The sequence below is a fragment of the Coffea arabica genome, chromosome 11e (genome assembly GCF_036785885.1).
Source record: "Coffea arabica cultivar ET-39 chromosome 11e, Coffea Arabica ET-39 HiFi, whole genome shotgun sequence".
Classification (NCBI taxonomy): Eukaryota; Viridiplantae; Streptophyta; class Magnoliopsida; order Gentianales; family Rubiaceae; genus Coffea; species Coffea arabica.
The window spans coordinates 41090189-41115098 of NC_092331.1; the positions used below are offsets into that span (position 1 = coordinate 41090189).

Here is a 24910-nt window from a genome sequence, read left to right on the forward strand (position 1 = left end):
GTTCTTTATCCTGTAGTAATTTAGCTCCGTCGGAACGATTGCTTAATATTTTGCTTCTTGTCGAAGCGTGAAGGAGGATCTGAAGGCGCGAGACAAATCAGGAACGGTACGGCTCGATCAAAGCCCGGATCGTCGCTCAAATTTGTCGGCGCAAATGTATCACCGCAACTAGGGGTGGCAATTTTCGACACGACCTGAAAACACGACACGAACCTAACACGAAATTAATGGGTTTGGGTTGAGGTTTCGGGAATTCGGGTCAGAATCGGGTTGGACCCGATGAACCCGAAAAGAAAACCGGTCGATTTCGGGTCAACCCGTGGTGACCTGATATGACCCGTTTACGAATTAAAAATAATTTAATAAACATAAAAATAATTTTATCTAACTAAACTAAGTTATTCTTTTTTTCAAAGGCATTAATTACTTAATCCTAAACGAATTTATTTAATTTGTGTGAATTTGAAATTATTATACTTGGACAAATAATATATTATATTATTTTTCACTTTTGTATTGTTTTAATTTATTTTATATTTTGCTTGGGATAAAACACTTTTACGGTGTTTAATTTATTTTAGATTTGATTTGGAATCATTTATTTAAATTTTTATTACTTGATTATGTAATTAGTTTTGTGAGAAATTGATTTTATTAGAAATTACAGTGATAAATTAATAAATTAAAATTAAGTTTCGGGTCATTTCGGGTCGACCCGCCGCCCCGTAAACCTGAAATTTTCGGGTTCGGGTCAGCATACCTGACCCGTCACGGGTTGGCGGGTCGGGGTTCGGGTCAACAGATTTTCTGGCGGGTCTGTTGACCCGAACCCGACCCGCCAACCTGATTTGGACCCGAATTGCCACCCCTAACTGCAAGCGTGAAGGATTGATTTCATGATAATTTAGAGTTGCGGGATGAGGGAAAAAAACAGGGTGCAAATCAATAACAAAAAAAAATATAAAGTAAATAAATAAAAGGATAAGAGGAAAATGCTTGAATTGACGCTTAAAATGAATTTCGGTCTAGAAAAGCCACACTGCTTCGCAGGACGGGGTAGTTTAAAAGAATAAAGCGAAAGGAACATGGCGGGTGCGATCATACCAGCACTAATGCACCGGATCCCATCAGAACTCCGAAGTTAAGCGTGCTTGGGCGAGAGTAGTACTAGGATGGGTGACCCCCTGGGAAGTCCTCGTGTTGCACTCCTCTCTTTTTTGTTTCGAAATCCAAATTTCCTATTCGTTCTTTATCCCGTAGTAATTTAGCTCCGTCGGAACGATTGCTTAATATTTTGCTTCTTGTTGAAGCGTGAAGGAGGATCTGAAGGCGCGAGACAAATCAGGAACGGTACGGCTCGATCAAAAGCCCGGATCGTCGCTCAAATTTGTCGGCGCAAATGTATCACCGCAACTAGGGGTGGCAATTTTCGACACGACCTGAAAACACGACACGAACCTAACACGAAATTAATAGGTTTGGGTTGAGGTTTCGGGAATTCGGGTTGGACCCGATGAACCCGAAAAGAAAACCGGTCGATTTCGGGTCAACCCGTGGTGACCTGATATGACCCGATATGACCCGTTTACGAATTAAAAATAATTTAATAAACATAAAAATAATTTTATCTAACTAAACTAAGTTATTCTTTTTTTCAAAGGCATTAATTACTTAATCCTAAACGAATTTATTTAATTTGTGTGAAGTTGAAATTATTATACTTGGACAAATAATATATTATATTATTTTTCACTTTTGTATTGTTTTAATTTATTTTATATTTTGCTTGGGATAAAACACTTTTACGGTGTTTAATTTATTTTAGATTTGATTTGGAATCATTTATTTAAATTTTTATTACTTGATTATGTAATTAGTTTTGTGAGAAATTGATTTTATTAGAAATTACAGTGATAAATTAATAAATTAAAATTAAGTTTCGGGTCATTTCGGGTCGACCCGCCGCCCCGTAAACCTGAAATTTTCGGGTTCGGGTCAGCATACCTGACCCGTCACGGGTTGGCGGGTCGGGGTTCGGGTCAACAGATTTTCTGGCGGGTCTGTTGACCCGAACCCGACCCGCCAACCTGATTTGGACCCGAATTGCCACCCCTAACTGCAAGCGTGAAGGATTGATTTCATGATAATTTAGAGTTGCGGGATGAGGGAAAAAAACAGGGTGCAAATCAATAACAAAAAAAAATATAAAGTAAATAAATAAAAGGATAAGTGGAAAATGCTTGAATTGACGCTTAAAATGAATTTCGGTCTAGAAAAGCCACACTGCTTCGCAGGACGGGGTAGTTTAAAAGAATAAAGCGAAAGGAACATGGCGGGTGCGATCATACCAGCACTAATGCACCGGATCCCATCAGAACTCCGAAGTTAAGCGTGCTTGGGCGAGAGTAGTACTAGGATGGGTGACCCCCTGGGAAGTCCTCGTGTTGCACCCCTCTCTTTTTTGTTTCGAAATCCAAATTTCCTATTCGTTCTTTATCCTGTAGTAATTTAGCTCCGTCGGAACGATTGCTTAATAGTTTGCTTCTTGTCGAAGCGTGAAGGAGGATCTGAAGGCGCGAGACAAATCAGGAACGGTACGGCTCGATCAAAGCCCGGATCGTCGCTCAAATTTGTCGGCGCAAATGTATCACCGCAACTAGGGGTGGCAATTTTCGACACGACCTGAAAACACGACACGAACCTAACACGAAATTAATGGGTTTGGGTTGAGGTTTCGGGAATTCGGGTCAGAATCGGGTTGGACCCGATGAACCCGAAAAGAAAACCGGTCGATTTCGGGTCAACCCGTGGTGACCTGATATGACCCGTTTACGAATTAAAAATAATTTAATAAACATAAAAATAATTTTATCTAACTAAACTAAGTTATTCTTTTTTTCAAAGGCATTAATTACTTAATCCTAAACGAATTTATTTAATTTGTGTGAAGTTGAAATTATTATACTTGGACAAATAATATATTATATTATTTTTCACTTTTGTATTGTTTTAATTTATTTTATATTTTGCTTGGGATAAAACACTTTTACGGTGTTTAATTTATTTTAGATTTGATTTGGAATCATTTATTTAAATTTTTATTACTTGATTATGTAATTAGTTTTGTGAGAAATTGATTTTATTAGAAATTACAGTGATAAATTAATAAATTAAAATTAAGTTTCGGGTCATTTCGGGTCGACCCGCCGCCCCGTAAACCTGAAATTTTCGGGTTCGGGTCAGCATACCTGACCCGTCACGGGTTGGCGGGTCGGGGTTCGGGTCAACAGATTTTCTGGCGGGTCTGTTGACCCGAACCCGACCCGCCAACCTGATTTGGACCCGAATTGCCACCCCTAACTGCAAGCGTGAAGGATTGATTTCATGATAATTTAGAGTTGCGGGATGAGGGAAAAAAACAGGGTGCAAATCAATAACAAAAAAAAATATAAAGTAAATAAATAAAAGGATAAGAGGAAAATGCTTGAATTGACGCTTAAAATGAATTTCGGTCTAGAAAAGCCACACTGCTTCGCAGGACGGGGTAGTTTAAAAGAATAAAGCGAAAGGAACATGGCGGGTGCGATCATACCAGCATTAATGCACCGGATCCCATCAGAACTCCGAAGTTAAGCGTGCTTGGGCGAGAGTAGTACTAGGATGGGTGACCCCCTGGGAAGTCCTCGTGTTGCACCCTTTTCTTTTTTGTTTCGAAATCCAAATTTCCTATTCGTTCTTTATCCTGTAGTAATTTAGCTCCGTCGGAACGATTGCTTAATATTTTGCTTCTTGTCGAAGCGTGAAGGAGGATCTGAAGGCGCGAGACAAATCAGGAACGGTACGGCTCGATCAAAGCCCGGATCGTCGCTCAAATTTGTCGGCGCAAATGTATCACCGCAACTAGGGGTGGCAATTTTCGACACGACCTGAAAACACGACACGAACCTAACACGAAATTAATGGGTTTGGGTTGAGGTTTCGGGAATTCGGGTCAGAATCGGGTTGGACCCGATGAACCCGAAAAGAAAACCGGTCGATTTCGGGTCAACCCGTGGTGACCTGATATGACCCGTTTACGAATTAAAAATAATTTAATAAACATAAAAATAATTTTATCTAACTAAACTAAGTTATTCTTTTTTTCAAAGGCATTAATTACTTAATCCTAAACGAATTTATTTAATTTGTGTGAATTTGAAATTATTATACTTGGACAAATAATATATTATATTATTTTTCACTTTTGTATTGTTTTAATTTATTTTATATTTTGCTTGGGATAAAACACTTTTACGGTGTTTAATTTATTTTAGATTTGATTTGGAATCATTTATTTAAATTTTTATTACTTGATTATGTAATTAGTTTTGTGAGAAATTGATTTTATTAGAAATTACAGTGATAAATTAATAAATTAAAATTAAGTTTCGGGTCATTTCGGGTCGACCCGCCGCCCCGTAAACCTGAAATTTTCGGGTTCGGGTCAGCATACCTGACCCGTCACGGGTTGGCGGGTCGGGGTTCGGGTCAACAGATTTTCTGGCGGGTCTGTTGACCCGAACCCGACCCGCCAACCTGATTTGGACCCGAATTGCCACCCCTAACTGCAAGCGTGAAGGATTGATTTCATGATAATTTAGAGTTGCGGGATGAGGGAAAAAAACAGGGTGCAAATCAATAACAAAAAAAAATATAAAGTAAATAAATAAAAGGATAAGAGGAAAATGCTTGAATTGACGCTTAAAATGAATTTCGGTCTAGAAAAGCCACACTGCTTCGCAGGACGGGGTAGTTTAAAAGAATAAAGCGAAAGGAACATGGCGGGTGCGATCATACCAGCATTAATGCACCGGATCCCATCAGAACTCCGAAGTTAAGCGTGCTTGGGCGAGAGTAGTACTAGGATGGGTGACCCCCTGGGAAGTCCTCGTGTTGCACCCTTTTCTTTTTTGTTTCGAAATCCAAATTTCCTATTCGTTCTTTATCCTGTAGTAATTTAGCTCCGTCGGAACGATTGCTTAATATTTTGCTTCTTGTCGAAGCGTGAAGGAGGATCTGAAGGCGCGAGACAAATCAGGAACGGTACGGCTCGATCAAAGCCCGGATCGTCGCTCAAATTTGTCGGCGCAAATGTATCACCGCAACTAGGGGTGGCAATTTTCGACACGACCTGAAAACACGACACGAACCTAACACGAAATTAATGGGTTTGGGTTGAGGTTTCGGGAATTCGGGTCAGAATCGGGTTGGACCCGATGAACCCGAAAAGAAAACCGGTCGATTTCGGGTCAACCCGTGGTGACCTGATATGACCCGTTTACGAATTAAAAATAATTTAATAAACATAAAAATAATTTTATCTAACTAAACTAAGTTATTCTTTTTTTCAAAGGCATTAATTACTTAATCCTAAACGAATTTATTTAATTTGTGTGAATTTGAAATTATTATACTTGGACAAATAATATATTATATTATTTTTCACTTTTGTATTGTTTTAATTTATTTTATATTTTGCTTGGGATAAAACACTTTTACGGTGTTTAATTTATTTTAGATTTGATTTGGAATCATTTATTTAAATTTTTATTACTTGATTATGTAATTAGTTTTGTGAGAAATTGATTTTATTAGAAATTACAGTGATAAATTAATAAATTAAAATTAAGTTTCGGGTCATTTCGGGTCGACCCGCCGCCCCGTAAACCTGAAATTTTCGGGTTCGGGTCAGCATACCTGACCCGTCACGGGTTGGCGGGTCGGGGTTCGGGTCAACAGATTTTCTGGCGGGTCTGTTGACCCGAACCCGACCCGCCAACCTGATTTGGACCCGAATTGCCACCCCTAACTGCAAGCGTGAAGGATTGATTTCATGATAATTTAGAGTTGCGGGATGAGGGAAAAAAACAGGGTGCAAATCAATAACAAAAAAAAATATAAAGTAAATAAATAAAAGGATAAGAGGAAAATGCTTGAATTGACGCTTAAAATGAATTTCGGTCTAGAAAAGCCACACTGCTTCGCAGGACGGGGTAGTTTAAAAGAATAAAGCGAAAGGAACATGGCGGGTGCGATCATACCAGCACTAATGCACCGGATCCCATCAGAACTCCGAAGTTAAGCGTGCTTGGGCGAGAGTAGTACTAGGATGGGTGACCCCCTGGGAAGTCCTCGTGTTGCACTCCTCTCTTTTTTGTTTCGAAATCCAAATTTCCTATTCGTTCTTTATCCCGTAGTAATTTAGCTCCGTCGGAACGATTGCTTAATATTTTGCTTCTTGTTGAAGCGTGAAGGAGGATCTGAAGGCGCGAGACAAATCAGGAACGGTACGGCTCGATCAAAAGCCCGGATCGTCGCTCAAATTTGTCGGCGCAAATGTATCACCGCAACTAGGGGTGGCAATTTTCGACACGACCTGAAAACACGACACGAACCTAACACGAAATTAATAGGTTTGGGTTGAGGTTTCGGGAATTCGGGTTGGACCCGATGAACCCGAAAAGAAAACCGGTCGATTTCGGGTCAACCCGTGGTGACCTGATATGACCCGATATGACCCGTTTACGAATTAAAAATAATTTAATAAACATAAAAATAATTTTATCTAACTAAACTAAGTTATTCTTTTTTTCAAAGGCATTAATTACTTAATCCTAAACGAATTTATTTAATTTGTGTGAAGTTGAAATTATTATACTTGGACAAATAATATATTATATTATTTTTCACTTTTGTATTGTTTTAATTTATTTTATATTTTGCTTGGGATAAAACACTTTTACGGTGTTTAATTTATTTTAGATTTGATTTGGAATCATTTATTTAAATTTTTATTACTTGATTATGTAATTAGTTTTGTGAGAAATTGATTTTATTAGAAATTACAGTGATAAATTAATAAATTAAAATTAAGTTTCGGGTCATTTCGGGTCGACCCGCCGCCCCGTAAACCTGAAATTTTCGGGTTCGGGTCAGCATACCTGACCCGTCACGGGTTGGCGGGTCGGGGTTCGGGTCAACAGATTTTCTGGCGGGTCTGTTGACCCGAACCCGACCCGCCAACCTGATTTGGACCCGAATTGCCACCCCTAACTGCAAGCGTGAAGGATTGATTTCATGATAATTTAGAGTTGCGGGATGAGGGAAAAAAACAGGGTGCAAATCAATAACAAAAAAAAATATAAAGTAAATAAATAAAAGGATAAGTGGAAAATGCTTGAATTGACGCTTAAAATGAATTTCGGTCTAGAAAAGCCACACTGCTTCGCAGGACGGGGTAGTTTAAAAGAATAAAGCGAAAGGAACATGGCGGGTGCGATCATACCAGCACTAATGCACCGGATCCCATCAGAACTCCGAAGTTAAGCGTGCTTGGGCGAGAGTAGTACTAGGATGGGTGACCCCCTGGGAAGTCCTCGTGTTGCACCCCTCTCTTTTTTGTTTCGAAATCCAAATTTCCTATTCGTTCTTTATCCTGTAGTAATTTAGCTCCGTCGGAACGATTGCTTAATAGTTTGCTTCTTGTCGAAGCGTGAAGGAGGATCTGAAGGCGCGAGACAAATCAGGAACGGTACGGCTCGATCAAAGCCCGGATCGTCGCTCAAATTTGTCGGCGCAAATGTATCACCGCAACTAGGGGTGGCAATTTTCGACACGACCTGAAAACACGACACGAACCTAACACGAAATTAATGGGTTTGGGTTGAGGTTTCGGGAATTCGGGTCAGAATCGGGTTGGACCCGATGAACCCGAAAAGAAAACCGGTCGATTTCGGGTCAACCCGTGGTGACCTGATATGACCCGTTTACGAATTAAAAATAATTTAATAAACATAAAAATAATTTTATCTAACTAAACTAAGTTATTCTTTTTTTCAAAGGCATTAATTACTTAATCCTAAACGAATTTATTTAATTTGTGTGAAGTTGAAATTATTATACTTGGACAAATAATATATTATATTATTTTTCACTTTTGTATTGTTTTAATTTATTTTATATTTTGCTTGGGATAAAACACTTTTACGGTGTTTAATTTATTTTAGATTTGATTTGGAATCATTTATTTAAATTTTTATTACTTGATTATGTAATTAGTTTTGTGAGAAATTGATTTTATTAGAAATTACAGTGATAAATTAATAAATTAAAATTAAGTTTCGGGTCATTTCGGGTCGACCCGCCGCCCCGTAAACCTGAAATTTTCGGGTTCGGGTCAGCATACCTGACCCGTCACGGGTTGGCGGGTCGGGGTTCGGGTCAACAGATTTTCTGGCGGGTCTGTTGACCCGAACCCGACCCGCCAACCTGATTTGGACCCGAATTGCCACCCCTAACTGCAAGCGTGAAGGATTGATTTCATGATAATTTAGAGTTGCGGGATGAGGGAAAAAAACAGGGTGCAAATCAATAACAAAAAAAAATATAAAGTAAATAAATAAAAGGATAAGAGGAAAATGCTTGAATTGACGCTTAAAATGAATTTCGGTCTAGAAAAGCCACACTGCTTCGCAGGACGGGGTAGTTTAAAAGAATAAAGCGAAAGGAACATGGCGGGTGCGATCATACCAGCATTAATGCACCGGATCCCATCAGAACTCCGAAGTTAAGCGTGCTTGGGCGAGAGTAGTACTAGGATGGGTGACCCCCTGGGAAGTCCTCGTGTTGCACCCTTTTCTTTTTTGTTTCGAAATCCAAATTTCCTATTCGTTCTTTATCCTGTAGTAATTTAGCTCCGTCGGAACGATTGCTTAATATTTTGCTTCTTGTCGAAGCGTGAAGGAGGATCTGAAGGCGCGAGACAAATCAGGAACGGTACGGCTCGATCAAAGCCCGGATCGTCGCTCAAATTTGTCGGCGCAAATGTATCACCGCAACTAGGGGTGGCAATTTTCGACACGACCTGAAAACACGACACGAACCTAACACGAAATTAATGGGTTTGGGTTGAGGTTTCGGGAATTCGGGTCAGAATCGGGTTGGACCCGATGAACCCGAAAAGAAAACCGGTCGATTTCGGGTCAACCCGTGGTGACCTGATATGACCCGTTTACGAATTAAAAATAATTTAATAAACATAAAAATAATTTTATCTAACTAAACTAAGTTATTCTTTTTTTCAAAGGCATTAATTACTTAATCCTAAACGAATTTATTTAATTTGTGTGAATTTGAAATTATTATACTTGGACAAATAATATATTATATTATTTTTCACTTTTGTATTGTTTTAATTTATTTTATATTTTGCTTGGGATAAAACACTTTTACGGTGTTTAATTTATTTTAGATTTGATTTGGAATCATTTATTTAAATTTTTATTACTTGATTATGTAATTAGTTTTGTGAGAAATTGATTTTATTAGAAATTACAGTGATAAATTAATAAATTAAAATTAAGTTTCGGGTCATTTCGGGTCGACCCGCCGCCCCGTAAACCTGAAATTTTCGGGTTCGGGTCAGCATACCTGACCCGTCACGGGTTGGCGGGTCGGGGTTCGGGTCAACAGATTTTCTGGCGGGTCTGTTGACCCGAACCCGACCCGCCAACCTGATTTGGACCCGAATTGCCACCCCTAACTGCAAGCGTGAAGGATTGATTTCATGATAATTTAGAGTTGCGGGATGAGGGAAAAAAACAGGGTGCAAATCAATAACAAAAAAAAATATAAAGTAAATAAATAAAAGGATAAGAGGAAAATGCTTGAATTGACGCTTAAAATGAATTTCGGTCTAGAAAAGCCACACTGCTTCGCAGGACGGGGTAGTTTAAAAGAATAAAGCGAAAGGAACATGGCGGGTGCGATCATACCAGCATTAATGCACTGGATCCCATCAGAACTCCGAAGTTAAGCGTGCTTGGGCGAGAGTAGTACTAGGATGGGTGACCCCCTGGGAAGTCCTCGTGTTGCACCCCTTTCTTTTTTGTTTCGAAATCAAAATTTCCTATTCGTTCTTTATCCTGTAGTAATTTAGCTCCGTCGGAACGATTGCTTAATATTTTGCTTCTTGTCGAAGCGTGAAGGAGGATCTGAAGGCGCGAGACAAATCAGGAACGGTACGGCTCGATCAAAGCCCGGATCGTCGCTCAAATTTGTCGGCGCAAATGTATCACCGCAACTAGGGGTGGCAATTTTCGACACGACCTGAAAACACGACACGAACCTAACACGAAATTAATGGGTTTGGGTTGAGGTTTCGGGAATTCGGGTTGGACCCGATGAACCCGAAAAGAAAACCGGTCGATTTCGGGTCAACCCGTGGTGACCTGATATGACCCGATATGACCCGTTTACGAATTAAAAATAATTTAATAAACATAAAAATAATTTATCTAACTAAACTAAGTTATTCTTTTTTTCAAAGGCATTAATTACTTAATCCTAAACGAATTTATTTAATTTGTGTGAAGTTGAAATTATTATACTTGGACAAATAATATATTATATTATTTTTCACTTTTGTATTGTTTTAATTTATTTTATATTTTGCTTGGGATAAAACACTTTTACGGTGTTTAATTTATTTTAGATTTGATTTGGAATCATTTATTTAAATTTTTATTACTTGATTATGTAATTAGTTTTGTGAGAAATTGATTTTATCAGAAATTACAGTGATAAATTAATAAATTAAAATTAAGTTTCGGGTCATTTCGGGTCGACCCGCCGCCCCGTAAACCTGAAATTTTCGGGTTCGGGTCAGCATACCTGACCCGTCACGGGTTGGCGGGTCGGGGTTCGGGTCAACAGATTTTCTGGCGGGTCTGTTGACCCGAACCCGACCCGCCAACCTGATTTGGACCCGAATTGCCACCCCTAACTGCAAGCGTGAAGGATTGATTTCATGATAATTTAGAGTTGCGGGATGAGGGAAAAAAACAGGGTGCAAATCAATAACAAAAAAAAATATAAAGTAAATAAATAAAAGGATAAGAGGAAAATGCTTGAATTGACGCTTAAAATGAATTTCGGTCTAGAAAAGCCACACTGCTTCGCAGGACGGGGTAGTTTAAAAGAATAAAGCGAAAGGAACATGGCGGGTGCGATCATACCAGCACTAATGCACCGGATCCCATCAGAACTCCGAAGTTAAGCGTGCTTGGGCGAGAGTAGTACTAGGATGGGTGACCCCCTGGGAAGTCCTCGTGTTGCACCCCTCTCTTTTTTGTTTCGAAATCCAAATTTCCTATTCGTTCTTTATCCTGTAGTAATTTAGCTCCGTCGGAACGATTGCTTAATAGTTTGCTTCTTGTCGAAGCGTGAAGGAGGATCTGAAGGCGCGAGACAAATCAGGAACGGTACGGCTCGATCAAAGCCCGGATCGTCGCTCAAATTTGTCGGCGCAAATGTATCACCGCAACTAGGGGTGGCAATTTTCGACACGACCTGAAAACACGACACGAACCTAACACGAAATTAATGGGTTTGGGTTGAGGTTTCGGGAATTCGGGTCAGAATCGGGTTGGACCCGATGAACCCGAAAAGAAAACCGGTCGATTTCGGGTCAACCCGTGGTGACCTGATATGACCCGTTTACGAATTAAAAATAATTTAATAAACATAAAAATAATTTTATCTAACTAAACTAAGTTATTCTTTTTTTCAAAGGCATTAATTACTTAATCCTAAACGAATTTATTTAATTTGTGTGAAGTTGAAATTATTATACTTGGACAAATAATATATTATATTATTTTTCACTTTTGTATTGTTTTAATTTATTTTATATTTTGCTTGGGATAAAACACTTTTACGGTGTTTAATTTATTTTAGATTTGATTTGAAATCATTTATTTAAATTTTTATTACTTGATTATGTAATTATTTTTGTGAGAAATTGATTTTATTAGAAATTACAGTGATAAATTAATAAATTAAAATTAAGTTTCGGGTCATTTCGGGTCGACCCGCCGCCCCGTAAACCTGAAATTTTCGGGTTCGGGTCAGCATACCTGACCCGTCACGGGTTGGCGGGTCGGGGTTCGGGTCAACAGATTTTCTGGCGGGTCTGTTGACCCGAACCCGACCCGCCAACCTGATTTGGACCCGAATTGCCACCCCTAACTGCAAGCGTGAAGGATTGATTTCATGATAATTTAGAGTTGCGGGATGAGGGAAAAAAACAGGGTGCAAATCAATAACAAAAAAAAATATAAAGTAAATAAATAAAAGGATAAGAGGAAAATGCTTGAATTGACGCTTAAAATGAATTTCGGTCTAGAAAAGCCACACTGCTTCGCAGGACGGGGTAGTTTAAAAGAATAAAGCGAAAGGAACATGGCGGGTGCGATCATACCAGCACTAATGCACCGGATCCCATCAGAACTCCGAAGTTAAGCGTGCTTGGGCGAGAGTAGTACTAGGATGGGTGACCCCCTGGGAAGTCCTCGTGTTGCACTCCTCTCTTTTTTGTTTCGAAATCCAAATTTCCTATTCGTTCTTTATCCCGTAGTAATTTAGCTCCGTCGGAACGATTGCTTAATATTTTGCTTCTTGTTGAAGCGTGAAGGAGGATCTGAAGGCGCGAGACAAATCAGGAACGGTACGGCTCGATCAAAAGCCCGGATCGTCGCTCAAATTTGTCGGCGCAAATGTATCACCGCAACTAGGGGTGGCAATTTTCGACACGACCTGAAAACACGACACGAACCTAACACGAAATTAATAGGTTTGGGTTGAGGTTTCGGGAATTCGGGTTGGACCCGATGAACCCGAAAAGAAAACCGGTCGATTTCGGGTCAACCCGTGGTGACCTGATATGACCCGATATGACCCGTTTACGAATTAAAAATAATTTAATAAACATAAAAATAATTTTATCTAACTAAACTAAGTTATTCTTTTTTTCAAAGGCATTAATTACTTAATCCTAAACGAATTTATTTAATTTGTGTGAAGTTGAAATTATTATACTTGGACAAATAATATATTATATTATTTTTCACTTTTGTATTGTTTTAATTTATTTTATATTTTGCTTGGGATAAAACACTTTTACGGTGTTTAATTTATTTTAGATTTGATTTGGAATCATTTATTTAAATTTTTATTACTTGATTATGTAATTAGTTTTGTGAGAAATTGATTTTATTAGAAATTACAGTGATAAATTAATAAATTAAAATTAAGTTTCGGGTCATTTCGGGTCGACCCGCCGCCCCGTAAACCTGAAATTTTCGGGTTCGGGTCAGCATACCTGACCCGTCACGGGTTGGCGGGTCGGGGTTCGGGTCAACAGATTTTCTGGCGGGTCTGTTGACCCGAACCCGACCCGCCAACCTGATTTGGACCCGAATTGCCACCCCTAACTGCAAGCGTGAAGGATTGATTTCATGATAATTTAGAGTTGCGGGATGAGGGAAAAAAACAGGGTGCAAATCAATAACAAAAAAAAATATAAAGTAAATAAATAAAAGGATAAGAGGAAAATGCTTGAATTGACGCTTAAAATGAATTTCGGTCTAGAAAAGCCACACTGCTTCGCAGGACGGGGTAGTTTAAAAGAATAAAGCGAAAGGAACATGGCGGGTGCGATCATACCAGCACTAATGCACCGGATCCCATCAGAACTCCGAAGTTAAGCGTGCTTGGGCGAGAGTAGTACTAGGATGGGTGACCCCCTGGGAAGTCCTCGTGTTGCACCCCTCTCTTTTTTGTTTCGAAATCCAAATTTCCTATTCGTTCTTTATCCTGTAGTAATTTAGCTCCGTCGGAACGATTGCTTAATATTTTGCTTCTTGTCGAAGCGTGAAGGAGGATCTGAAGGCGCGAGACAAATCAGGAACGGTACGGCTCGATCAAAGCCCGGATCGTCGCTCAAATTTGTCGGCGCAAATGTATCACCGCAACTAGGGGTGGCAATTTTCGACACGACCTGAAAACACGACACGAACCTAACACGAAATTAATGGGTTTGGGTTGAGGTTTCGGGAATTCGGGTCAGAATCGGGTTGGACCCGATGAACCCGAAAAGAAAACCGGTCGATTTCGGGTCAACCCGTGGTGACCTGATATGACCCGTTTACGAATTAAAAATAATTTAATAAACATAAAAATAATTTTATCTAACTAAACTAAGTTATTCTTTTTTTCAAAGGCATTAATTACTTAATCCTAAACGAATTTATTTAATTTGTGTGAAGTTGAAATTATTATACTTGGACAAATAATATATTATATTATTTTTCACTTTTGTATTGTTTTAATTTATTTTATATTTTGCTTGGGATAAAACACTTTTACGGTGTTTAATTTATTTTAGATTTGATTTGGAATCATTTATTTAAATTTTTATTACTTGATTATGTAATTAGTTTTGTGAGAAATTGATTTTATTAGAAATTACAGTGATAAATTAATAAATTAAAATTAAGTTTCGGGTCATTTCGGGTCGACCCGCCGCCCCGTAAACCTGAAATTTTCGGGTTCGGGTCAGCATACCTGACCCGTCACGGGTTGGCGGGTCGGGGTTCGGGTCAACAGATTTTCTGGCGGGTCTGTTGACCCGAACCCGACCCGCCAACCTGATTTGGACCCGAATTGCCACCCCTAACTGCAAGCGTGAAGGATTGATTTCATGATAATTTAGAGTTGCGGGATGAGGGAAAAAAACAGGGTGCAAATCAATAACAAAAAAAAATATAAAGTAAATAAATAAAAGGATAAGAGGAAAATGCTTGAATTGACGCTTAAAATGAATTTCGGTCTAGAAAAGCCACACTGCTTCGCAGGACGGGGTAGTTTAAAAGAATAAAGCGAAAGGAACATGGCGGGTGCGATCATACCAGCATTAATGCACTGGATCCCATCAGAACTCCGAAGTTAAGCGTGCTTGGGCGAGAGTAGTACTAGGATGGGTGACCCCCTGGGAAGTCCTCGTGTTGCACCCCTTTCTTTTTTGTTTCGAAATCAAAATTTCCTATTCGTTCTTTATCCTGTAGTAATTTAGCTCCGTCGGAACGATTGCTTAATATTTTGCTTCTTGTCGAAGCGTGAAGGAGGATCTGAAGGCGCGAGACAAATCAGGAACGGTACGGCTCGATCAAAGCCCGGATCGTCGCTCAAATTTGTCGGCGCAAATGTATCACCGCAACTAGGGGTGGCAATTTTCGACACGACCTGAAAACACGACACGAACCTAACACGAAATTAATGGGTTTGGGTTGAGGTTTCGGGAATTCGGGTTGGACCCGATGAACCCGAAAAGAAAACCGGTCGATTTCGGGTCAACCCGTGGTGACCTGATATGACCCGATATGACCCGTTTACGAATTAAAAATAATTTAATAAACATAAAAATAATTTATCTAACTAAACTAAGTTATTCTTTTTTTCAAAGGCATTAATTACTTAATCCTAAACGAATTTATTTAATTTGTGTGAAGTTGAAATTATTATACTTGGACAAATAATATATTATATTATTTTTCACTTTTGTATTGTTTTAATTTATTTTATATTTTGCTTGGGATAAAACACTTTTACGGTGTTTAATTTATTTTAGATTTGATTTGGAATCATTTATTTAAATTTTTATTACTTGATTATGTAATTAGTTTTGTGAGAAATTGATTTTATCAGAAATTACAGTGATAAATTAATAAATTAAAATTAAGTTTCGGGTCATTTCGGGTCGACCCGCCGCCCCGTAAACCTGAAATTTTCGGGTTCGGGTCAGCATACCTGACCCGTCACGGGTTGGCGGGTCGGGGTTCGGGTCAACAGATTTTCTGGCGGGTCTGTTGACCCGAACCCGACCCGCCAACCTGATTTGGACCCGAATTGCCACCCCTAACTGCAAGCGTGAAGGATTGATTTCATGATAATTTAGAGTTGCGGGATGAGGGAAAAAAACAGGGTGCAAATCAATAACAAAAAAAAATATAAAGTAAATAAATAAAAGGATAAGAGGAAAATGCTTGAATTGACGCTTAAAATGAATTTCGGTCTAGAAAAGCCACACTGCTTCGCAGGACGGGGTAGTTTAAAAGAATAAAGCGAAAGGAACATGGCGGGTGCGATCATACCAGCACTAATGCACCGGATCCCATCAGAACTCCGAAGTTAAGCGTGCTTGGGCGAGAGTAGTACTAGGATGGGTGACCCCCTGGGAAGTCCTCGTGTTGCACCCCTCTCTTTTTTGTTTCGAAATCCAAATTTCCTATTCGTTCTTTATCCTGTAGTAATTTAGCTCCGTCGGAACGATTGCTTAATAGTTTGCTTCTTGTCGAAGCGTGAAGGAGGATCTGAAGGCGCGAGACAAATCAGGAACGGTACGGCTCGATCAAAGCCCGGATCGTCGCTCAAATTTGTCGGCGCAAATGTATCACCGCAACTAGGGGTGGCAATTTTCGACACGACCTGAAAACACGACACGAACCTAACACGAAATTAATGGGTTTGGGTTGAGGTTTCGGGAATTCGGGTCAGAATCGGGTTGGACCCGATGAACCCGAAAAGAAAACCGGTCGATTTCGGGTCAACCCGTGGTGACCTGATATGACCCGTTTACGAATTAAAAATAATTTAATAAACATAAAAATAATTTTATCTAACTAAACTAAGTTATTCTTTTTTTCAAAGGCATTAATTACTTAATCCTAAACGAATTTATTTAATTTGTGTGAAGTTGAAATTATTATACTTGGACAAATAATATATTATATTATTTTTCACTTTTGTATTGTTTTAATTTATTTTATATTTTGCTTGGGATAAAACACTTTTACGGTGTTTAATTTATTTTAGATTTGATTTGAAATCATTTATTTAAATTTTTATTACTTGATTATGTAATTATTTTTGTGAGAAATTGATTTTATTAGAAATTACAGTGATAAATTAATAAATTAAAATTAAGTTTCGGGTCATTTCGGGTCGACCCGCCGCCCCGTAAACCTGAAATTTTCGGGTTCGGGTCAGCATACCTGACCCGTCACGGGTTGGCGGGTCGGGGTTCGGGTCAACAGATTTTCTGGCGGGTCTGTTGACCCGAACCCGACCCGCCAACCTGATTTGGACCCGAATTGCCACCCCTAACTGCAAGCGTGAAGGATTGATTTCATGATAATTTAGAGTTGCGGGATGAGGGAAAAAAACAGGGTGCAAATCAATAACAAAAAAAAATATAAAGTAAATAAATAAAAGGATAAGAGGAAAATGCTTGAATTGACGCTTAAAATGAATTTCGGTCTAGAAAAGCCACACTGCTTCGCAGGACGGGGTAGTTTAAAAGAATAAAGCGAAAGGAACATGGCGGGTGCGATCATACCAGCACTAATGCACCGGATCCCATCAGAACTCCGAAGTTAAGCGTGCTTGGGCGAGAGTAGTACTAGGATGGGTGACCCCCTGGGAAGTCCTCGTGTTGCACTCCTCTCTTTTTTGTTTCGAAATCCAAATTTCCTATTCGTTCTTTATCCCGTAGTAATTTAGCTCCGTCGGAACGATTGCTTAATATTTTGCTTCTTGTTGAAGCGTGAAGGAGGATCTGAAGGCGCGAGACAAATCAGGAACGGTACGGCTCGATCAAAAGCCCGGATCGTCGCTCAAATTTGTCGGCGCAAATGTATCACCGCAACTAGGGGTGGCAATTTTCGACACGACCTGAAAACACGACACGAACCTAACACGAAATTAATAGGTTTGGGTTGAGGTTTCGGGAATTCGGGTTGGACCCGATGAACCCGAAAAGAAAACCGGTCGATTTCGGGTCAACCCGTGGTGACCTGATATGACCCGATATGACCCGTTTACGAATTAAAAATAATTTAATAAACATAAAAATAATTTTATCTAACTAAACTAAGTTATTCTTTTTTTCAAAGGCATTAATTACTTAATCCTAAACGAATTTATTTAATTTGTGTGAAGTTGAAATTATTATACTTGGACAAATAATATATTATATTATTTTTCACTTTTGTATTGTTTTAATTTATTTTATATTTTGCTTGGGATAAAACACTTTTACGGTGTTTAATTTATTTTAGATTTGATTTGGAATCATTTATTTAAATTTTTATTACTTGATTATGTAATTAGTTTTGTGAGAAATTGATTTTATTAGAAATTACAGTGATAAATTAATAAATTAAAATTAAGTTTCGGGTCATTTCGGGTCGACCCGCCGCCCCGTAAACCTGAAATTTTCGGGTTCGGGTCAGCATACCTGACCCGTCACGGGTTGGCGGGTCGGGGTTCGGGTCAACAGATTTTCTGGCGGGTCTGTTGACCCGAACCCGACCCGCCAACCTGATTTGGACCCGAATTGCCACCCCTAACTGCAAGCGTGAAGGATTGATTTCATGATAATTTAGAGTTGCGGGATGAGGGAAAAAAACAGGGTGCAAATCAATAACAAAAAAAAATATAAAGTAAATAAATAAAAGGATAAGAGGAAAATGCTTGAATTGACGCTTAAAATGAATTTCGGTCTAGAAAAGCCACACTGCTTCGCAGGACGGGGTAGTTTAAAAGAATAAAGCGAAAGGAACATGGCGGGTGCGATCATACCAGCATTAATGCACTGGATCCCATCAGAACTCCGAAGTTAAGCGTGCTTGGGCGAGAGTAGTACTAGGATGGGTGACCCCCTGGGAAGTCCTCGTGTTGCACCCCTTTCTTTTTTGTTTCGAAATCAAAATTTCCTATTCGTTCTTTATCCTGTAGTAATTTAGCTCCGTCGGAACGATTGCTTAATATTTTGCTTCTTGTCGAAGCGTGAAGGAGGATCTGAAGGCGCGAGACAAATCAGGAACGGTACGGCTCGATCAAAGCCCGGATCGTCGCTCAAATTTGTCGGCGCAAATGTATCACCGCAACTAGGGGTGGCAATTTTCGACACGACCTGAAAACACGACACGAACCTAACACGAAATTAATGGGTTTGGGTTGAGGTTTCGGGAATTCGGGTTGGACCCGATGAACCCGAAAAGAAAACCGGTCGATTTCGGGTCAACCCGTGGTGACCTGATATGACCCGATATGACCCGTTTACGAATTAAAAATAATTTAATAAACATAAAAATAATTTATCTAACTAAACTAAGTTATTCTTTTTTTCAAAGGCATTAATTACTTAATCCTAAACGAATTTATTTAATTTGTGTGAAGTTGAAATTATTATACTTGGACAAATAATATATTATATTATTTTTCACTTTTGTATTGTTTTAATTTATTTTATATTTTGCTTGGGATAAAACACTTTTACGGTGTTTAATTTATTTTAGATTTGATTTGGAATCATTTATTTAAATTTTTATTACTTGATTATGTAATTAGTTTTGTGAGAAATTGATTTTATCAGAAATTACAGTGATAAATTAATAAATTAAAATTAAGTTTCGGGTCATTTCGGGTCGACCCGCCGCCCCGTAAACCTGAAATTTTCGGGTTCGGGTCAGCATACCTGACCCGTCACGGGTTGGCGGGTCGGGGTTCGGGTCAACAGATTTTCTGGCGGGTCTGTTGACCCGAACCCGACCCGCCAACCTGATTTGGACCCGAATTGCCACCCCTAACTGCAAGCGTGAAGGATTGATTTCATGATAATTTAGAGTTGCGGGATGAGGGAAAAAAACAGGGTGCAAATCAATAACAAAAAAAAATATAAAGTAAATAAATAAAAGGATAAGAGGAAAATGCTTGAATTGACGCTTAAAATGAATTTCGGTCTAGAAAAGCCACACTGCTTCGCAGGACGGGGTAGTTTAAAAGAATAAAGCGAAAGGAACATGGCGGGTGCGATCATACCAGCACTAATGCACCGGATCCCATCAGAACTCCGAAGTTAAGCGTGCTTGGGCGAGAGTAGTACTAGGATGGGTGACCCCCTGGGAAGTCCTCGTGTTGCACCCCTCTCTTTTTTGTTTCGAAATCCAAATTTCCTATTCGTTCTTTATCCTGTAGTAATTTAGCTCCGTCGGAACGATTGCTTAATAGTTTGCTTCTTGTCGAAGCGTGAAGGAGGATCTGAAGGCGCGAGACAAATCAGGAACGGTACGGCTCGATCAAAGCCCGGATCGTCGCTCAAATTTGTCGGCGCAAATGTATCACCGCAACTAGGGGTGGCAATTTTCGACACGACCTGAAAACACGACACGAACCTAACACGAAATTAATGGGTTTGGGTTGAGGTTTCGGGAATTCGGGTCAGAATCGGGTTGGACCCGATGAACCCGAAAAGAAAACCGGTCGATTTCGGGTCAACCCGTGGTGACCTGATATGACCCGTTTACGAATTAAAAATAATTTAATAAACATAAAAATAATTTTATCTAACTAAACTAAGTTATTCTTTTTTTCAAAGGCATTAATTACTTAATCCTAAACGAATTTATTTAATTTGTGTGAAGTTGAAATTATTATACTTGGACAAATAATATATTATATTATTTTTCACTTTTGTATTGTTTTAATTTATTTTATATTTTGCTTGGGATAAAACACTTTTACGGTGTTTAATTTATTTTAGATTTGATTTGAAATCATTTATTTAAATTTTTATTACTTGATTATGTAATTATTTTTGTGAGAAATTGATTTTATTAGAAATTACAGTGATAAATTAATAAATTAAAATTAAGTTTCGGGTCATTTCGGGTCGACCCGCCGCCCCGTAAACCTGAAATTTTCGGGTTCGGGTCAGCATACCTGACCCGTCACGGGTTGGCGGGTCGGGGTTCGGGTCAACAGATTTTCTGGCGGGTCTGTTGACCCGAACCCGACCCGCCAACCTGATTTGGACCCGAATTGCCACCCCTAACTGCAAGCGTGAAGGATTGATTTCATGATAATTTAGAGTTGCGGGATGAGGGAAAAAAACAGGGTGCAAATCAATAACAAAAAAAAATATAAAGTAAATAAATAAAAGGATAAGAGGAAAATGCTTGAATTGACGCTTAAAATGAATTTCGGTCTAGAAAAGCCACACTGCTTCGCAGGACGGGGTAGTTTAAAAGAATAAAGCGAAAGGAACATGGCGGGTGCGATCATACCAGCACTAATGCACCGGATCCCATCAGAACTCCGAAGTTAAGCGTGCTTGGGCGAGAGTAGTACTAGGATGGGTGACCCCCTGGGAAGTCCTCGTGTTGCACTCCTCTCTTTTTTGTTTCGAAATCCAAATTTCCTATTCGTTCTTTATCCCGTAGTAATTTAGCTCCGTCGGAACGATTGCTTAATATTTTGCTTCTTGTTGAAGCGTGAAGGAGGATCTGAAGGCGCGAGACAAATCAGGAACGGTACGGCTCGATCAAAAGCCCGGATCGTCGCTCAAATTTGTCGGCGCAAATGTATCACCGCAACTAGGGGTGGCAATTTTCGACACGACCTGAAAACACGACACGAACCTAACACGAAATTAATAGGTTTGGGTTGAGGTTTCGGGAATTCGGGTTGGACCCGATGAACCCGAAAAGAAAACCGGTCGATTTCGGGTCAACCCGTGGTGACCTGATATGACCCGATATGACCCGTTTACGAATTAAAAATAATTTAATAAACATAAAAATAATTTTATCTAACTAAACTAAGTTATTCTTTTTTTCAAAGGCATTAATTACTTAATCCTAAACGAATTTATTTAATTTGTGTGAAGTTGAAATTATTATACTTGGACAAATAATATATTATATTATTTTTCACTTTTGTATTGTTTTAATTTATTTTATATTTTGCTTGGGATAAAACACTTTTACGGTGTTTAATTTATTTTAGATTTGATTTGGAATCATTTATTTAAATTTTTATTACTTGATTATGTAATTAGTTTTGTGAGAAATTGATTTTATTAGAAATTACAGTGATAAATTAATAAATTAAAATTAAGTTTCGGGTCATTTCGGGTCGACCCGCCGCCCCGTAAACCTGAAATTTTCGGGTTCGGGTCAGCATACCTGACCCGTCACGGGTTGGCGGGTCGGGGTTCGGGTCAACAGATTTTCTGGCGGGTCTGTTGACCCGAACCCGACCCGCCAACCTGATTTGGACCCGAATTGCCACCCCTAACTGCAAGCGTGAAGGATTGATTTCATGATAATTTAGAGTTGCGGGATGAGGGAAAAAAACAGGGTGCAAATCAATAACAAAAAAAAATATAAAGTAAATAAATAAAAGGATAAGTGGAAAATGCTTGAATTGACGCTTAAAATGAATTTCGGTCTAGAAAAGCCACACTGCTTCGCAGGACGGGGTAGTTTAAAAGAATAAAGCGAAAGGAACATGGCGGGTGCGATCATACCAGCACTAATGCACCGGATCCCATCAGAACTCCGAAGTTAAGCGTGCTTGGGCGAGAGTAGTACTAGGATGGGTGACCCCCTGGGAAGTCCTCGTGTTGCACCCCTCTCTTTTTTGTTTCGAAATCCAAATTTCCTATTCGTTCTTTATCCTGTAGTAATTTAGCTCCGTCGGAACGATTGCTTAATAGTTTGCTTCTTGTCGAAGCGTGAAGGAGGATCTGAAGGCGCGAGACAAATCAGGAACGGTACGGCTCGATCAAAGCCCGGATCGTCGCTCAAATTTGTCGGCGCAAATGTATCACCGCAACTAGGGGTGGCAATTTTCGACACGACCTGAAAACACGACACGAACCTAACACGAAATTAATGGGTTTGGGTTGAGGTTTCGGGAATTCGGGTCAGAATCGGGTTGGACCCGATGAACCCGAAAAGAAAACCGGTCGATTTCGGGTCAACCCGTGGTGACCTGATATGACCCGTTTACGAATTAAAAGTAATTTAATAAACATAAAAATAATTTTATCTAACTAAACTAAGTTATTCTTTTTTTCAAAGGCATTAATTACTTAATCCTAAACGAATTTATTTAATTTGTGTGAAGTTGAAATTATTATACTTGGACAAATAATATATTATATTATTTTTCACTTTTGTATTGTTTTAATTTATTTTATATTTTGCTTGGGATAAAACACTTTTACGGTGTTTAATTTATTTTAGATTTGATTTGAAATCATTTATTTAAATTTTTATTACTTGATTATGTAATTATTTTTGTGAGAAATTGATTTTATTAGAAATTACAGTGATAAATTAATAAATTAAAATTAAGTTTCGGGTCATTTCGGGTCGACCCGCCGCCCCGTAAACCTGAAATTTTCGGGTTCGGGTCAGCATACCTGACCCGTCACGGGTTGGCGGGTCGGGGTTCGGGTCAACAGATTTTCTGGCGGGTCTGTTGACCCGAACCCGACCCGCCAACCTGATTTGGACCCGAATTGCCACCCCTAACTGCAAGCGTGAAGGATTGATTTCATGATAATTTAGAGTTGCGGGATGAGGGAAAAAAACAGGGTGCAAATCAATAACAAAAAAAAATATAAAGTAAATAAATAAAAGGATAAGAGGAAAATGCTTGAATTGACGCTTAAAATGAATTTCGGTCTAGAAAAGCCACACTGCTTCGCAGGACGGGGTAGTTTAAAAGAATAAAGCGAAAGGAACATGGCGGGTGCGATCATACCAGCACTAATGCACCGGATCCCATCAGAACTCCGAAGTTAAGCGTGCTTGGGCGAGAGTAGTACTAGGATGGGTGACCCCCTGGGAAGTCCTCGTGTTGCACCCCTCTCTTTTTTGTTTCGAAATCCAAATTTCCTATTCGTTCTTTATCCCGTAGTAATTTAGCTCCGTCGGAACGATTGCTTAATATTTTGCTTCTTGTTGAAGCGTGAAGGAGGATCTGAAGGCGCGAGACAAATCAGGAACGGTACGGCTCGATCAAAGCCCGGATCGTCGCTCAAATTTGTCGGCGCAAATGTATCACCGCAACTAGGGGTGGCAATTTTCGACACGACCTGAAAACACGACACGAACCTAACACGAAATTAATAGGTTTGGGTTGAGGTTTCGGGAATTCGGGTTGGACCCGATGAACCCGAAAAGAAAACCGGTCGATTTCGGGTCAACCCGTGGTGACCTGATATGACCCGATATGACCCGTTTACGAATTAAAAATAATTTAATAAACATAAAAATAATTTTATCTAACTAAACTAAGTTATTCTTTTTTTCAAAGGCATTAATTACTTAATCCTAAACGAATTTATTTAATTTGTGTGAAGTTGAAATTATTATACTTGGACAAATAATATATTATATTATTTTTCACTTTTGTATTGTTTTAATTTATTTTATATTTTGCTTGGGATAAAACACTTTTACGGTGTTTAATTTATTTTAGATTTGATTTGGAATCATTTATTTAAATTTTTATTACTTGATTATGTAATTAGTTTTGTGAGAAATTGATTTTATTAGAAATTACAGTGATAAATTAATAAATTAAAATTAAGTTTCGGTTCATTTCGGGTCGACCCGCCGCCCCGTAAACCTGAAATTTTCGGGTTCGGGTCAGCATACCTGACCCGTCACGGGTTGGCGGGTCGGGGTTCGGGTCAACAGATTTTCTGGCGGGTCTGTTGACCCGAACCCGACCCGCCAACCTGATTTGGACCCGAATTGCCACCCCTAACTGCAAGCGTGAAGGATTGATTTCATGATAATTTAGAGTTGCGGGATGAGGGAAAAAAACAGGGTGCAAATCAATAACAAAAAAAAATATAAAGTAAATAAATAAAAGGATAAAAGGAAAATGCTTGAATTGACGCTTAAAATGAATTTCGGTCTAGAAAAGCCACACTGCTTCGCAGGACGGGGTAGTTTAAAAGAATAAAGCGAAAGGAACATGGCGGGTGCGATCATACCAGCACTAATGCACCGGATCCCATCAGAACTCCGAAGTTAAGCGTGCTTGGGCGAGAGTAGTACTAGGATGGGTGACCCCCTGGGAAGTCCTCGTGTTGCACCTCTCTCTTTTTTGTTTCGAAATCCAAATTTCCTATTCGTTCTTTATCCTGTAGTAATTTAGCTCCGTCGGAACG

The 24910-nt window shown here is 39.2% G+C and overlaps 20 non-coding genes across 20 annotated transcripts; all 20 read left to right on the forward strand.

The window, feature by feature from the left end:
• The first annotated feature begins 1090 nt into the window (after positions 1-1090).
• Positions 1091-1209, forward strand: LOC140029840 (5S ribosomal RNA). Its single transcript, XR_011833755.1, has one exon. It is a non-coding gene; the product is annotated as a 5S ribosomal RNA (ribosomal RNA).
• A 1125-nt stretch (positions 1210-2334) lies between these two features.
• On the forward strand, positions 2335-2453 carry LOC140028846 (5S ribosomal RNA). The gene has a single exon (XR_011832751.1). It is a non-coding gene; the product is annotated as a 5S ribosomal RNA (ribosomal RNA).
• Positions 2454-3578: 1125 nt separating this feature from the next.
• Positions 3579-3697, forward strand: LOC140030700 (5S ribosomal RNA). The gene has a single exon (XR_011834619.1). It is a non-coding gene; the product is annotated as a 5S ribosomal RNA (ribosomal RNA).
• Positions 3698-4822: 1125 nt separating this feature from the next.
• On the forward strand, positions 4823-4941 carry LOC140030701 (5S ribosomal RNA). Its single transcript, XR_011834620.1, has one exon. It is a non-coding gene; the product is annotated as a 5S ribosomal RNA (ribosomal RNA).
• A 1125-nt stretch (positions 4942-6066) lies between these two features.
• Positions 6067-6185, forward strand: LOC140029841 (5S ribosomal RNA). Its single transcript, XR_011833756.1, has one exon. It is a non-coding gene; the product is annotated as a 5S ribosomal RNA (ribosomal RNA).
• A 1125-nt stretch (positions 6186-7310) lies between these two features.
• LOC140028847 (5S ribosomal RNA) lies at positions 7311-7429 on the forward strand. The gene has a single exon (XR_011832752.1). It is a non-coding gene; the product is annotated as a 5S ribosomal RNA (ribosomal RNA).
• Positions 7430-8554: 1125 nt separating this feature from the next.
• LOC140030702 (5S ribosomal RNA) lies at positions 8555-8673 on the forward strand. Its single transcript, XR_011834621.1, has one exon. It is a non-coding gene; the product is annotated as a 5S ribosomal RNA (ribosomal RNA).
• A 1125-nt stretch (positions 8674-9798) lies between these two features.
• LOC140030902 (5S ribosomal RNA) lies at positions 9799-9917 on the forward strand. Its single transcript, XR_011834821.1, has one exon. It is a non-coding gene; the product is annotated as a 5S ribosomal RNA (ribosomal RNA).
• Positions 9918-11040: 1123 nt separating this feature from the next.
• Positions 11041-11159, forward strand: LOC140028848 (5S ribosomal RNA). Its single transcript, XR_011832753.1, has one exon. It is a non-coding gene; the product is annotated as a 5S ribosomal RNA (ribosomal RNA).
• Positions 11160-12284: 1125 nt separating this feature from the next.
• LOC140029842 (5S ribosomal RNA) lies at positions 12285-12403 on the forward strand. The gene has a single exon (XR_011833757.1). It is a non-coding gene; the product is annotated as a 5S ribosomal RNA (ribosomal RNA).
• A 1125-nt stretch (positions 12404-13528) lies between these two features.
• On the forward strand, positions 13529-13647 carry LOC140028849 (5S ribosomal RNA). Its single transcript, XR_011832754.1, has one exon. It is a non-coding gene; the product is annotated as a 5S ribosomal RNA (ribosomal RNA).
• A 1125-nt stretch (positions 13648-14772) lies between these two features.
• LOC140030903 (5S ribosomal RNA) lies at positions 14773-14891 on the forward strand. The gene has a single exon (XR_011834822.1). It is a non-coding gene; the product is annotated as a 5S ribosomal RNA (ribosomal RNA).
• Positions 14892-16014: 1123 nt separating this feature from the next.
• On the forward strand, positions 16015-16133 carry LOC140028850 (5S ribosomal RNA). Its single transcript, XR_011832755.1, has one exon. It is a non-coding gene; the product is annotated as a 5S ribosomal RNA (ribosomal RNA).
• Positions 16134-17258: 1125 nt separating this feature from the next.
• Positions 17259-17377, forward strand: LOC140029844 (5S ribosomal RNA). Its single transcript, XR_011833759.1, has one exon. It is a non-coding gene; the product is annotated as a 5S ribosomal RNA (ribosomal RNA).
• Positions 17378-18502: 1125 nt separating this feature from the next.
• On the forward strand, positions 18503-18621 carry LOC140030905 (5S ribosomal RNA). The gene has a single exon (XR_011834824.1). It is a non-coding gene; the product is annotated as a 5S ribosomal RNA (ribosomal RNA).
• Positions 18622-19744: 1123 nt separating this feature from the next.
• Positions 19745-19863, forward strand: LOC140028852 (5S ribosomal RNA). The gene has a single exon (XR_011832757.1). It is a non-coding gene; the product is annotated as a 5S ribosomal RNA (ribosomal RNA).
• A 1125-nt stretch (positions 19864-20988) lies between these two features.
• LOC140029845 (5S ribosomal RNA) lies at positions 20989-21107 on the forward strand. Its single transcript, XR_011833760.1, has one exon. It is a non-coding gene; the product is annotated as a 5S ribosomal RNA (ribosomal RNA).
• Positions 21108-22232: 1125 nt separating this feature from the next.
• On the forward strand, positions 22233-22351 carry LOC140028853 (5S ribosomal RNA). Its single transcript, XR_011832758.1, has one exon. It is a non-coding gene; the product is annotated as a 5S ribosomal RNA (ribosomal RNA).
• Positions 22352-23476: 1125 nt separating this feature from the next.
• On the forward strand, positions 23477-23595 carry LOC140028854 (5S ribosomal RNA). The gene has a single exon (XR_011832759.1). It is a non-coding gene; the product is annotated as a 5S ribosomal RNA (ribosomal RNA).
• Positions 23596-24719: 1124 nt separating this feature from the next.
• LOC140030645 (5S ribosomal RNA) lies at positions 24720-24838 on the forward strand. The gene has a single exon (XR_011834560.1). It is a non-coding gene; the product is annotated as a 5S ribosomal RNA (ribosomal RNA).
• Positions 24839-24910: the final 72 nt, after the last annotated feature.